Consider the following 12,333-nt stretch of genomic DNA (forward strand, 5'->3'; position numbering starts at 1 on the left):
GCAAATCTCTTTATGAATCAGTATGAATAAGTCCATGCCCTTTCAAATTCATACTTCAACCACCTAATCTACAAATGGCAACCTTACATTGATGACATCCTCATGATTTTGACAGGTACACTGGACTAGCGGAACCATTACAAAGAATACCTCAATAACAACAACTTTAGACTGGAACTAACAGGCACCTCCAGCAATAGCTCCATTGACTTTTTGGATATTAATATTGGCAGTGACAACACTGAATTGACAACCACGACTTAAAGAAAACCCACCAAGGTTAACTCTGTTCGTTTTGCCACCAGATGTCATCACACATCATAAATCATAACATCCTCAAGGGCGAATTCATTCGAGCCAAACGGAACTGTAGCAAAAATGAAAGCTTTGTCACTGAATGCAAACTTCTGCACCACAGATTTTTGGAAAGGGTATACACAGAACAAGCAATTGACTCTGCAATTACCATGGCAACCAAGAGAGCACGCAGCACCCTACTGATGCCAAAAACCACTCCAACAAATGATGTTCCTGATGAAAAAAATCAGATCCATTACAAGATACCAGGACAACCATCGGGTTCAGAGAATATTACAAAAACACTGGCTCCTCCACAATATAGATATGGATATCAAGCAGTGTATAGCTGCATAGGTCACTTCTAACATTCACCAGGGCACCCACCTTCAGGACATTGCGAAGTCCATCATACATGGCACCTATCACACCTACCAAACAATCCTGGCTCAATTCCAAGAAGCTAACTGACTTTCACAAATGTGGAACTTTCAATATGTGTCCCCATGTGAGGAACTCTAAAACACTTTTTTTCAATGACACCATGGAACACCAAGTCACAGAATTAATTAATTGTAAATCAACAGTTGTTTTTGATGATATCATCTGCACTTGCAACCATAAATACATGGACACCACGATACGTGAATTGAGGACGAGGATCAGAGAACACCTTGGATTACTCTATTCACAAGATGTGAGATAACCTCTAGCCCTACATTTGCAAGAAAGACACCAGATCGACAAAAAGGATGACATCAAATTCATGGGACTCAAAACTATCCAGCCTGATCCTAGAGGAGGTGACAGAGAACTTAAACTGAGGCAACGTGAAGCAAAACGTATCTGCAGATACAGATGTGTCAGCTTGGGCTTGAACTCTGATCACAAACTGAATGTATTTCTCTAAAAATGACCATACGTGTCCCTGTAATCATTCGCCTTCCTACTTCCGTACCATAATGCTGGTCCCATACTGTCCCAGCACTGTCAATTCTAATGCCATTACTATGTGTTCAGCCATGGCCTCCGTAAACATGGTTCAGGTTAATTACTCAAGACACTAGTGCAACATCTAGCACTTCTTTAGTCAAATAAATCACCTCCACCATGTCAGACCTTTCGCAATTAGCAACCAAATGGCAAATTATTATGCAACTTCTTAAGGAACCAGTGCCCGACCAGGTCTTACCTTAGCCCAATACCTTAGCCCAATTCACGCCTTCAGCCATTAGAATCATGGCCTCCAGTCAACTAACGGCCAACACCTCCTTGGCCCTATTCAACCCTGCAGTAAGCCTGCTTCCGGTACATATCTCTATGACATCAGCTCCATCATTGACTCTCCCATTCTCCCACCCCTTTCCTGTGTGGCCTATGACTTCTGCTATTCTGTACACTTGTACAATTCCTATTGAAGTGGTCACTTCTATCACTTGGAGCTAATACATTCTCTATGTTACCAATTCGACCCATGACACCTGCTTTTCTGTACACGGTGTAGATTCCTGTTGAAGAGGTTACTTTTCTCACATGAAGCTAATACTTTGGCTATATCACCTAGACACCAGAAAAATTCCCATGGTGGCGAACCAGCAAACATTGTGCATCAAGCAACCCTAAGAGCAACCTAACCTGGCCCCTGTTATTGAGAGGTCCACGGTTACAGCCTATCCTTGCCCCTGCACGAGCAAGCAGCCAATCAATGGCACACACTTTGAAGCCAATTGGATGCACACCAATCTAAAACACTTCCTCACACTTCAAACCGAATTGATTGATTGCTGTATAGCAGAGCTTGTCCAACATAGACCATGCGGCTACCCAGGTAAGCCCTACCATGCCCCCATGCTGCTAGCCTTGAGCAGCTTGGCCACAGACTCATCGTCCCTCTGCCTGACTTACCCCTGTTCCAACTCACACTATGCGTTTCAGCTGAGCCTTTGTGTTTTATGCCTTCAATCTGACTCCACATTCTGTGGTAATTGCAACACGTACCGGACTAGACCACAAGGCCAGCCAATAACATATACAGGCTTCCCCCCTGTGGCACCGGTCTCTCACACAAATGATTATGTACTTATACCAGTCCGTTATCACACGGAACACGGCTGATCAGACCACAGCCAACACCACTTGGTGGCCCTCAACATTAACACATCAATTGTGCACAGTAGACCCATTTATTTATTTATTTATTTATTGTTTAGTATTTATAAAGTGCACAGCAACCCATGGGCATTGTGGCGCTGTTCCAACAGAGAACTTGGATTGCATGTGCATACATGATACATGTGAGATTATGGTACAAACTTAGTTACATTTCATTACAGAAGCAGAAGTTAGTTAAAATGAGTGGTTTTAAGAGTTTTGCGAAAAAAAGCTGTGAGGGATGTCTCTGCTCTGAGTGTTAGGGAGGGAGTTCCAGAGATTAGGTGCAATGTGGGGGAAACCAATGCCTCCTGCTTTAGCTCTGTGAATGTTGGGGATGTATAGTTTATTGGCATGGTCAGATCTTTTAGGATGAGACAAGATGTCTCTGGCAATGGTTTCTGAGAGGCAGGGAGGGGCGGTGAGGTAGAGGCATTTGTGCGTTAAGGTAAGGGTCTTTAAGGTGATCCTTTCTTTAACGGGAAGCCAGTGGGCATCTCTCCTGGCTTTTGAGATATGGTCTCTCTTTGGGATTCTGAGGGCAGCTCTGAGAGCGTTTATTTTTTACAGTTGGAAAGCGGTTCAAATTTTTTGCGGAGGTGCTAGCCAGGAGGACATGCCAATAGACTAGTCTTGCCCCAAGGGTGGCTCTAGCTAACGATAAACAGTTGTGGTTTGAGAGGAAAGGAGCTAAAACGTTAATGAGTTTGATGCTGTGAGTAGATGCAGAGGCAATGGCGCTAACTTGCCTGGACAAGCAAAGTGTGTAGTCTAGCTAGACCCCCAACGTTTTGACGTTGATAGTGGAGTTGTGAATGGAGAAGTTGCAATATTGTTGGTTGAGTTTGGCTAGTGTTTCTTTTTGGCCCAGAATGATTATCTCTGTTTTGTCTCCATTAAGGCACAGATCATTGGCTGCCATCCAGGCTTGGATGATGGAGTAGATCCTGGAGAGTCCTGTGGAGTCTTGGTCATAAGAACCTGAAATAGAGTCAGGAGTACTTGCGTATCATCGGCATAGTTTGTGTAATCTATGCCGAAGGAGTCTAGTTTGCCAAAAAGGGGTTTGGTGAATAAGTTGTAGAGTGTCGGGGCTGTGCAAGAACCATGTGGGACTCCACAGTTGATGGTGGAGAGTTCTGTGTTGGCTAGGTCAGAGAAGACCTTCATGGCTTTGCCTTCCAGGAAGGAGGTGATCCATGAAGAGGCATTGTTGGAAAAGTGTGCGGCCTGGGTGAGGTGTGTGGTGAGAGTTTTGTGATATAGAAGGTCAAAGGCGGCCGAGATGTCCAAGAGAAGGAGGAGAGCTGGTTTGCCTTTGTCCATAATAGTGGTAATTAATTAATGAATGCCATTGACACCGGGCATGGCAATTCCTGCAACCCTGCGGTCTGATCATCTTGCGTGCACATGTACTATTGAGAGTCAAACAATCACCTTATGTATATAAACTGAAAATTGCTACCTGAACCTGCCAAAGCCGCCTGTGAGCAGCACACTCTCCTAGCTGTACCTTTTCCTTACAGCCAGCACTGCTGCCCACCACATCCCAACACCACACCACCACGTGCAATGACTATCTGTCTTACTATATTTGAGACTATGCCACCGGAACAGGGCACATATATCCCTGTATCCCTAGGGTCTCACTATCTTGCCTTTATTTATGTTGGGACATTCACCCTATGTATGTAGCTGGCCTTGCTACCTCAACCATCCGTACCCGCCTCACTGGCACACTGTCCCAGCTGCGCCCATGCTGTATAGCCAGCACTGTTGCCCACCACACCCTGCCACCTCACCACTGGGTGCAATGACTGCTTGTCCTACCAGTGTAGAGTCTAACCAAATGCCTGACCACATTGCTCACATCATAGCACACCACCAGCTGGCCACTACACCAGCATGCCACTGACACCACAAGTATCATTGAGACATCACCCAGACACCATGAGATCACCATATACAGGCCTTCTCATGCCGTCTAGCATCCTAGCCAACCCAGCCCATCTGGATTCTTGCAACACAAGCTTGCAAAATGCACACAACATGTTTCCAATGTTTTCTTTACATAGACCCAACATCCCTGTGATACCTAATCGGTACTTACCTTCCCATTCTTACAGTGGCTAACCAGCTTCTTTACTGAAGGACCATCAACTTTCCTTACACCGGTAAGAACCATAGTCTTACAACTTACTAGGACTGTCCTAGTATAGTTCATCTGATCTAACCACCTCTTCTATTTTTCTCTTCCCTCATTTCCCTCTCATCCTTGGTGCAAGTAACTTTACTATGTATGTAATTAACCAATGGGGACTTCATTCAGTATGCATATATGTTACATGTATGGGTTCACCAATGCATTCTTGTATTCAAATTGGTGTGCCGTGATGAACAGCCATGTATCTACATGTCACCCTACACTTGCACATCACAACACATGCACAGCCTTGATAAAGACTATGGTTGAAACACGTGTTGGCTTTTTTCCCATGTGACCAGCAGCAAATGTGCCAAGTTTACCACTTGAACTTATGTGCAAAATAAATCATGTCTCTGCAACTAGATTTGGTGTAACTACCCCCTCTACCTTTTTTCAACCATCGATACCCACAATATGTGAATGAAATCCAGCACCAATCTGTATGGGGTTGCCTATTTTCCTACCTTTGACTACATTTGGGAATCAGTGAGCTTGTCCCAAGCAAACCCTGTACCCGGGAGCAGGACCAAAATCTGCCCTAAATTTAGACCTTGCATAGCACAAGGGTCTGCCTTTCCTCCTAGCTCACAACCTCCGGTAACAGGTGTAGTGGGTGTTCACAAAATGATATACCACCATCATGGAGAGGCATTTGTTCACTAATTCCCCTGCATTCAGCTGCCTTAGTGCTTCCTGATGCACACTTGACTCTAGTAAATATGCCAAGAACACAGTCATTCCAACCCCCACAAGTAAGGCAAAAGAAATGCCCAATCAGAAGAAGCTGCCACAAACAATTTAATTACCTGTCTGAAGAATTTTCCAAACTGCTTAAAGCAATTCCAGGCAAGTATAGCCTCTATACAAAGACAGAAACATTATTTGCCTCCCTTTTGTTGCCAGGTATCCAGGATGCAACCAACACCAAATCGTTCCAGATAGTGCAGTGGGAAATGGTCCAAATGATGAATGATACAGAATCGGTACATGATGGACTTGTTGTCGACCATGGAAGGGGATGTCTGTGCACAAATAGGCTTGTCGTGTTGCATGTATCTTCCCCCCAAATGATGCAGACACAGGGTCTTTATCCCACACAATAGGGCCCTAAACAAGTTGTAGACAGGAATGGAGACAGAAGAAGTACTGGAAGCTGATGATTAGTTCGACACCATGTTATATGATATGATATGATATGATATGGCATTTGTAACACGCCTATACACAAGTGTTTCAAGGCGCGACGAGGCAGGGAGGGGGAACAAGGGGAAGATAGACAGAGATCCTACTAGGCCAGGTGTCATTTAGATTGAGCAAGTGCAGGGGTAGGGGGAAGGGAGAAGTGCAAGGGGAAGGGGAGGGGGGAAGTGCAGTACAGAGTAAGTAGAATAAAAAAATAAATAATAGGGCCAGCTGGTGGCAAGTGCAAGGTAAGTGCAGACAAGTTCTGGGGAGGGGGGGCTGTAGGGATACAGAGACAGTCCCGCAGTGCAGGGGTTGCCAGGGAGGCAGTGCAAGTGGAGAGTGGCTGGGCCAAGGACCGAGGTCAGAGAGAGTGGCCCAGCTGCAGATTCAGTGCAGTTTGAGTGAAGAATTTAGCAGGGGAGAGGGAGAGAGAAAGCAGAAGCAAAGAGGAAGGTTTTGAGGTGCTTGCGGAACCGGAGATGGTTCTCCTGGGCCCAAACTTGGCTAGGAATAGCAATGAAGATATTGGACCCTATCATAGTGTTACTGCTGCTAATTGTATGGATGTGCCAGATGGTCCGTTGATGTTGCACCAAGAATCTTCAAAACAGTGCCATGATGATGGTATCGACAAGAGCACATGGAGCATCTCCTATTACAAAATGCCAGTATGCACAAACAGACTGTCCAGCTAGACCGTGCATGGTGAGAATTGAACATTCTATAGATGCCACCAATGGCATTAACTTCACCGCCACCGGATCTGAAAAATTATGTGGACCACTGGGTCGGATTAGCTGGGTATAGTGATTCTATTTACCTTACTTGTACCCCAGAGAAATATGCCCAAGATGGGGAAGTGTATGTCATGTGCGCAAAGTATGGGTTCCCAAGGATGATGATAATAGAAGGGAAGCTTCTGCGTTAGTTTATGGAGCATTAACTAAAGTGGGGGAATGTTTGATTGCACATACAGCTCCCACCCACAGCCAAATGATTCAGGCTAAGAAACATCTATTGGCACTCGAGAAAGTGAAGGTGTGTGGCTGCAGGGGATGGGGAACATAGTTCGAAGCAACACATGTATTCCTAAAATAGTTACAGAGGTTTCTGCAGGCCCATGTATAGGGCATGGGTGATACTGTGTGGCAGTAGCTAAATATAATGTGTAACGATGATGATGTAGACACGGTACTAGGGTACATGAAATACTGAAGTATTGCCATATTGGAAGTGTGGCCTGCCATTTTTAATTCCCTATTGGAGGTGTATCAGTTTGGCATAACAAATAGTTTGAATCATTTTCCCTTTTCCAAATATCAGAAGTGAAGCTGACAATAGTGGCATTGTTTAATTGTATCCAGCTGTAGGCCTGTGGAACCAGAATGGAATGTGAACGGCAGAGCGAAAGTAGGGCTGCACCCTTCCAGAAGGACATATCCATGTGAACCAGGGTAGAGGTCTCTAACTACCAACATGCTTGGTTTGGATTTAGGGACCTATTCCCCCCCACCCCCCAGGACCATGGCTGTCCTATTTGAACTGCCAGGTGGCAGGAAAATCGAGTGCATAAATCTATCAACATTGGGCCAGTTAATGTGGTCCCAGAGAGATCAAGGAGGTGTACCGTGGGTGGGCATCTGATAATGGGGGAGCGATGAGCTGAACATCCTGTGATTTGTGATACCAAAACCAAGAGGTGATGCCATGGCTGGAACGCCTATGTGTATGGCATCAAGAGAATCACACTATTATTTAAAACAGCCAATTTGGGAGGGGGTGCTGTTGCCCACGGGAGAAGATGGCCGCTCCTGTGTGAGCTCCGGAGTGAACCAGGGCCGTAATGCAAATATAACTGTTCAACGGGTCCAGTTTGTCTTCTATGAAACATTGATTGAATGGCAATCACTACTGAACGGGACTGCGAAACCTGGAAGCCAATGGTGAACGACTCTCCGAGATAAAGCATTATACGAACTCCACGGAAAGCGGGGAACGGAGCCTGAGGTCGAGCCAGAACTCAAGGGGAGGAGCCCGGCGGAAGTAGGCACGCTCCGCGCCCAGGACATCGGACGCCCATTGTTATCGGGGCCTGTTGCGTGTGCTCTGCTCCTCGTAGAGTGCCTGCCCGGACCCCCCGCTGGCTTCTGCCATCCCCCCCTTCAGGCACCGCTGAACAGCCGGTGCTCGGCCCGTACCCGGCGATGAGGATCCACCAACGAACTGCTGGAGCGGTACCCCCTCGGCGAGAACAACGCAGATAAGTGGGACGGTGATAGGTAGGTGGCAGCACTGCACTAGGTACGAACCCCCCGGCCCCCGCAATATATTTGGGGTGAATTACAAACATACATGGCAGACAGAAACATTTAGAAATAATTTTGGTTGGTGCGTGGTGTACAGTGTATACGAAGGCGCGAAGTGAGGCCTTTCAGGGACACTCCAGAGCAGTATCCTCACAACTAGTGACCAGGGGGCTTTTGCGACAGACCGGATCGAGCTCCTAGCACAGCACTGGTGCCGCGACACCGAATACGCACTACCTGCAACAAGCATGTTGACATCGACCCCCCACCACTGATAAGACTTGCCGCGAAGCGAGTGCTGTGTTAACCTGATCAGGCCTGCTGTGGGCTGTGCAAACCAGGAGCCACGACCACACATTGTAATTGCGGCCATACGCCGATCAGAGAAGGCAGAGCCTGTTAATCCTGCTGAACAACTGATCAAAAAAGGGGATAATGCCCAAGAATTTTGGTCATAAGAAGAACAAGGGGGCTATCGACAAATACACCACGACTATCCAGAAGGATCCAACACCCGAGATGGAGGAGGTAACGATCCCGCTCGACCAGCAGGCTCCGCCAACCACATTGATGGACCCGCAAGCGGTCTTCCTCGCAATGCAACAGGGTTTCGCAGCACTGAACGACAAACTTGATGGGATCACCGCAAACGTGGCGTCCATTAAAACAAAATTGGACAAAACGACAACACGTATAACGGAAGCAGAAACAAGAATATCGGGCACTGAAGATGCCCTTGAAGCCCTGAAAAGTACGGTATCCACGATGGTGATCGAACTAGGAACGGTGAAGACTAAATGCGAGGACTTAGAAGCGAGGTCAAGACGCAACAATATTCGCATAGTGGGTGTGCCGGAGGAAGCGATGAAGGGCTCCATGGAAAAGGGAGTTGAGGCCCTCCTGTGCACACTGCTGGGGGACCCTGGGTGGTCACCAATGTTCATTATTTAGCGGGCTCATAGGTCTCTGGCCCCGAAACCGAAGCCGGGAGCATACCCTAGACCAATCATAGCCGTGTAATGAACTACAGGGACAGGGACCTGATACTGAGGGCAGCAAGGGAAAAGCAGGAGCTGAGATGGGAAGCCAATGTTATACGGATCTTTCCAGACTTTTTACTGGTGGTGCAACAAGAAAGGAAGCAATTCAATGGGGTTAAGAAACTGCTCCGGGAACGGCAGGTTCAGTACGCCATGCTTTACCCGGCAAGACTTAAAATTCAATATCAAAACAAGATCCACTTCTTCATCTTTCCTGAGGAAGCCGCCAGCTTCATAGAGACACATATCCCCACTACTTCGAGGAACACTGAAGTTAATGAACAGGAATAGCCTTCACAGGTGCACATTAACAGAATGTTCAACTAATGATGCATGAGTCCTGTAACATCGGCTCCCCCATTTGGGGGCAGCTCTACGTGGGGGCGGGAATGTCTCATTAAGTGTGATATGCTGCATTGCAATGTCCCCCGCTGACAATAACAAGTGTGAGAGCAACATATGGAACCGGTTACCCTTATTCAAGGTTTAGAAAGGCATAGGTCCTGGGAATTGCTGCATGCCCCCCTGTAGCAGGTGCACATGCAGTTGGAGGGGGGGAAAGGTTGGGATCCTAAAAGCACAGTTGAAGTTAGGGGAACTGTGAGGGTGGCGGGAGGGGGAAAGTTTGACACGTTGGGCGGGAGTTATGTTATGGTGGGGAAGAAAGTAAAAAGCACGCAGGTAATGTACACTGGAAACTTTGAAAGTATTGTAAAGCAATATTCGCAAACACACATTCACAATCATTTTGTGTGTAATGGCTGAAACAGGCATTGATGATATTAAAGTAATGAGCTGGAATGTTCGAGGTCTAGGCTCCAGAGTTAAGAAATGGAAAATTATAGTATACATTAACAGACAGACTCCCAAGATTCTCTTCCTACAAGAGACGCACATTGGGCCACAACAGGAAGGGCAGCTGGTTCCAAATTGGGGAACACACCAATATTACACAACTTACTCGAAAAGAGCTAGAGGTACAGCAATCTTGTTACACAAGACCTTGCGGTTCACGTGCAGAAAAGTGGAATGTGATTCTGGGGGGAGATATGTGTTAGTACATGGTACTCTACGAGATAAAGAGATAGTCCTCCTTAACATATACGGGCCGAACATAGATGACCCGGAATTCTACTCTAAATCTTCGGGAAACTGGCAAACTACCCCACAGCCCATTTGATATGCGGGGGGGACTTTAACATGATTCTTGATGTGAATATCGACCGTACTTCGACACAATGAGAGCACTGTCCAAAGCAGCACAGACAATTATCACTCACATGGCAGATTTGAGACTGAAGGATGCATGGAGGACACTACACCCCTCTGTGAGAGGGTACACATATTACTCGACAGTACACGACATGCACTCCAGGATAGATGTTTGATTGGTGGATAACACAGTATTATCATGGGTCACAGACACACAGAAACTCCCCAGGACATACTCAGATCATTCCCCCATACTAATGGCATTGCGAATACCCGGCGCCGCGGTAGGCAGGCCCCCATGGCGATTCAAACCGGCTGCGCTATGAGATCTGGTCTATAGAAATGCAATGGACCAGCACATACAAGTATACTTTGATCTCAATGAGAACTCTGTGTCCTCTCTCGCGATATTGTGGCAAGCATTTAAGGTGTATATAAGGGGCGCATCCATATCAAAAGAAAGTGGCATCCTCAAAGACATTAGGAATAGATTGCAACGACTAGAAGCGCAAATAGCATCAATTCAAGCCCAATATGTGCTTACTCCAACACCGCAACTCACTTTAGATATAAAGAACAAGCTAGACGAATATACGGACAGAGCGGACCAAGAAATCTGCTACTTTGACAAACCGGCGGCTGCACGCCGCTACGAAGAGAGCGAACGCCCGAGGAGGTTGTTAGCCAGAGCACTGAGGGGAGAAAGGGGATCAACAGATATCCCATGTATACAAACAGCGGACGGCTTGGTCACCACCGATCAGGGTAAGATACTTGACACATTTCACGCATTCTATGAAGAATTTTACTCACCTCAATCCGACGCTACGGATGCAGAGATTGAACATTACCTCTCCCAGATCCCAACGACATTACTGGTGGAGGATACCAGGGCGTTGTTGGAGACTCCGATAACTGAGGCGGAAGTTGTGGAGGCAATTGAGGCACTCCCCAACGGGAAGGCCCCTGGCACCGATGGCCTTAGTGCAGAGTTCTACAAGGAGTTTAAACATCTGTTAGTACCCAGACTACTGGCGATGTGGCCCTAGGCCCTAGATAGGGGAGAGCTCCCCGAGACCACAAGAGAAGCAGTAATAACGCTACTGCTTATATCAGGGAAGCCCCCGGATGACTGCGGGTGTTACAGACCTCTATCATTAATTAATTTGGATGCAAAGGTCTTGGCAAAGATACTCGCCACTAGGTTAACACCTTTGATGCCATATATGGTCCATGAGGATCAGGCAGGGTTCATTCTTGGCAGGTCCACGGCCACTAACATCAGAAGATGCCATGAGATCCTGACTACAACACCCTCAGATCAGCAAGCCATAGCTGTGTCACAAGGTATGTGCAAAGCATTTGATACGGTATCCTGGCCCTTCCCGTTCGGGGTCTTACGAAATTATGGGTTTGGTCTAAACTTCCTGAAATGGATACAATTACTATACACAGGCCCTCCCAGGCCAGAGTTAGAGTTAATGGCAGCCTAACAGAAAAACTCAAACTACGAGGGGGCACTAGACAGGGTTGCCCATTGTCACTATTACTGTTCGCCCTAATAATAGAACCACTGGCGGACATATTGAGGACTCGTTACAGCGCATACGGGCTAAGGATAGGGAGTAAACTACACATTATAAATCTATATGCAGACGATATTTTGCTGTACCTAAAAAACTCAGACAGAACATTGGGGAGGGTCCTGGCAGAAGTAGAACGATTTGGTAGATTCTCAGGCCTACGACTTAAACCCAAGAAATCAGAAGTGTTCCCCATTACTGAAAACACGAGTAAACCCCAGGACCTGCATGGAGCACTAAACTATAACCTGCTGGCAGACGCTCTATGTATGAAGTTAAAGCGCTGGAGTGCTCTCCCCATTTCCTTGATGGGTAGGATTGCTTTAGTGAAAATGATAATTCTCCCAAAGCTT

This window comes from Ambystoma mexicanum, chromosome 8, assembly GCF_040938575.1.
Source record: "Ambystoma mexicanum isolate Mex_15411 chromosome 8, UKY_AmexF1_1, whole genome shotgun sequence".
NCBI classification, from domain to species: Eukaryota; Metazoa; Chordata; class Amphibia; order Caudata; family Ambystomatidae; genus Ambystoma; species Ambystoma mexicanum.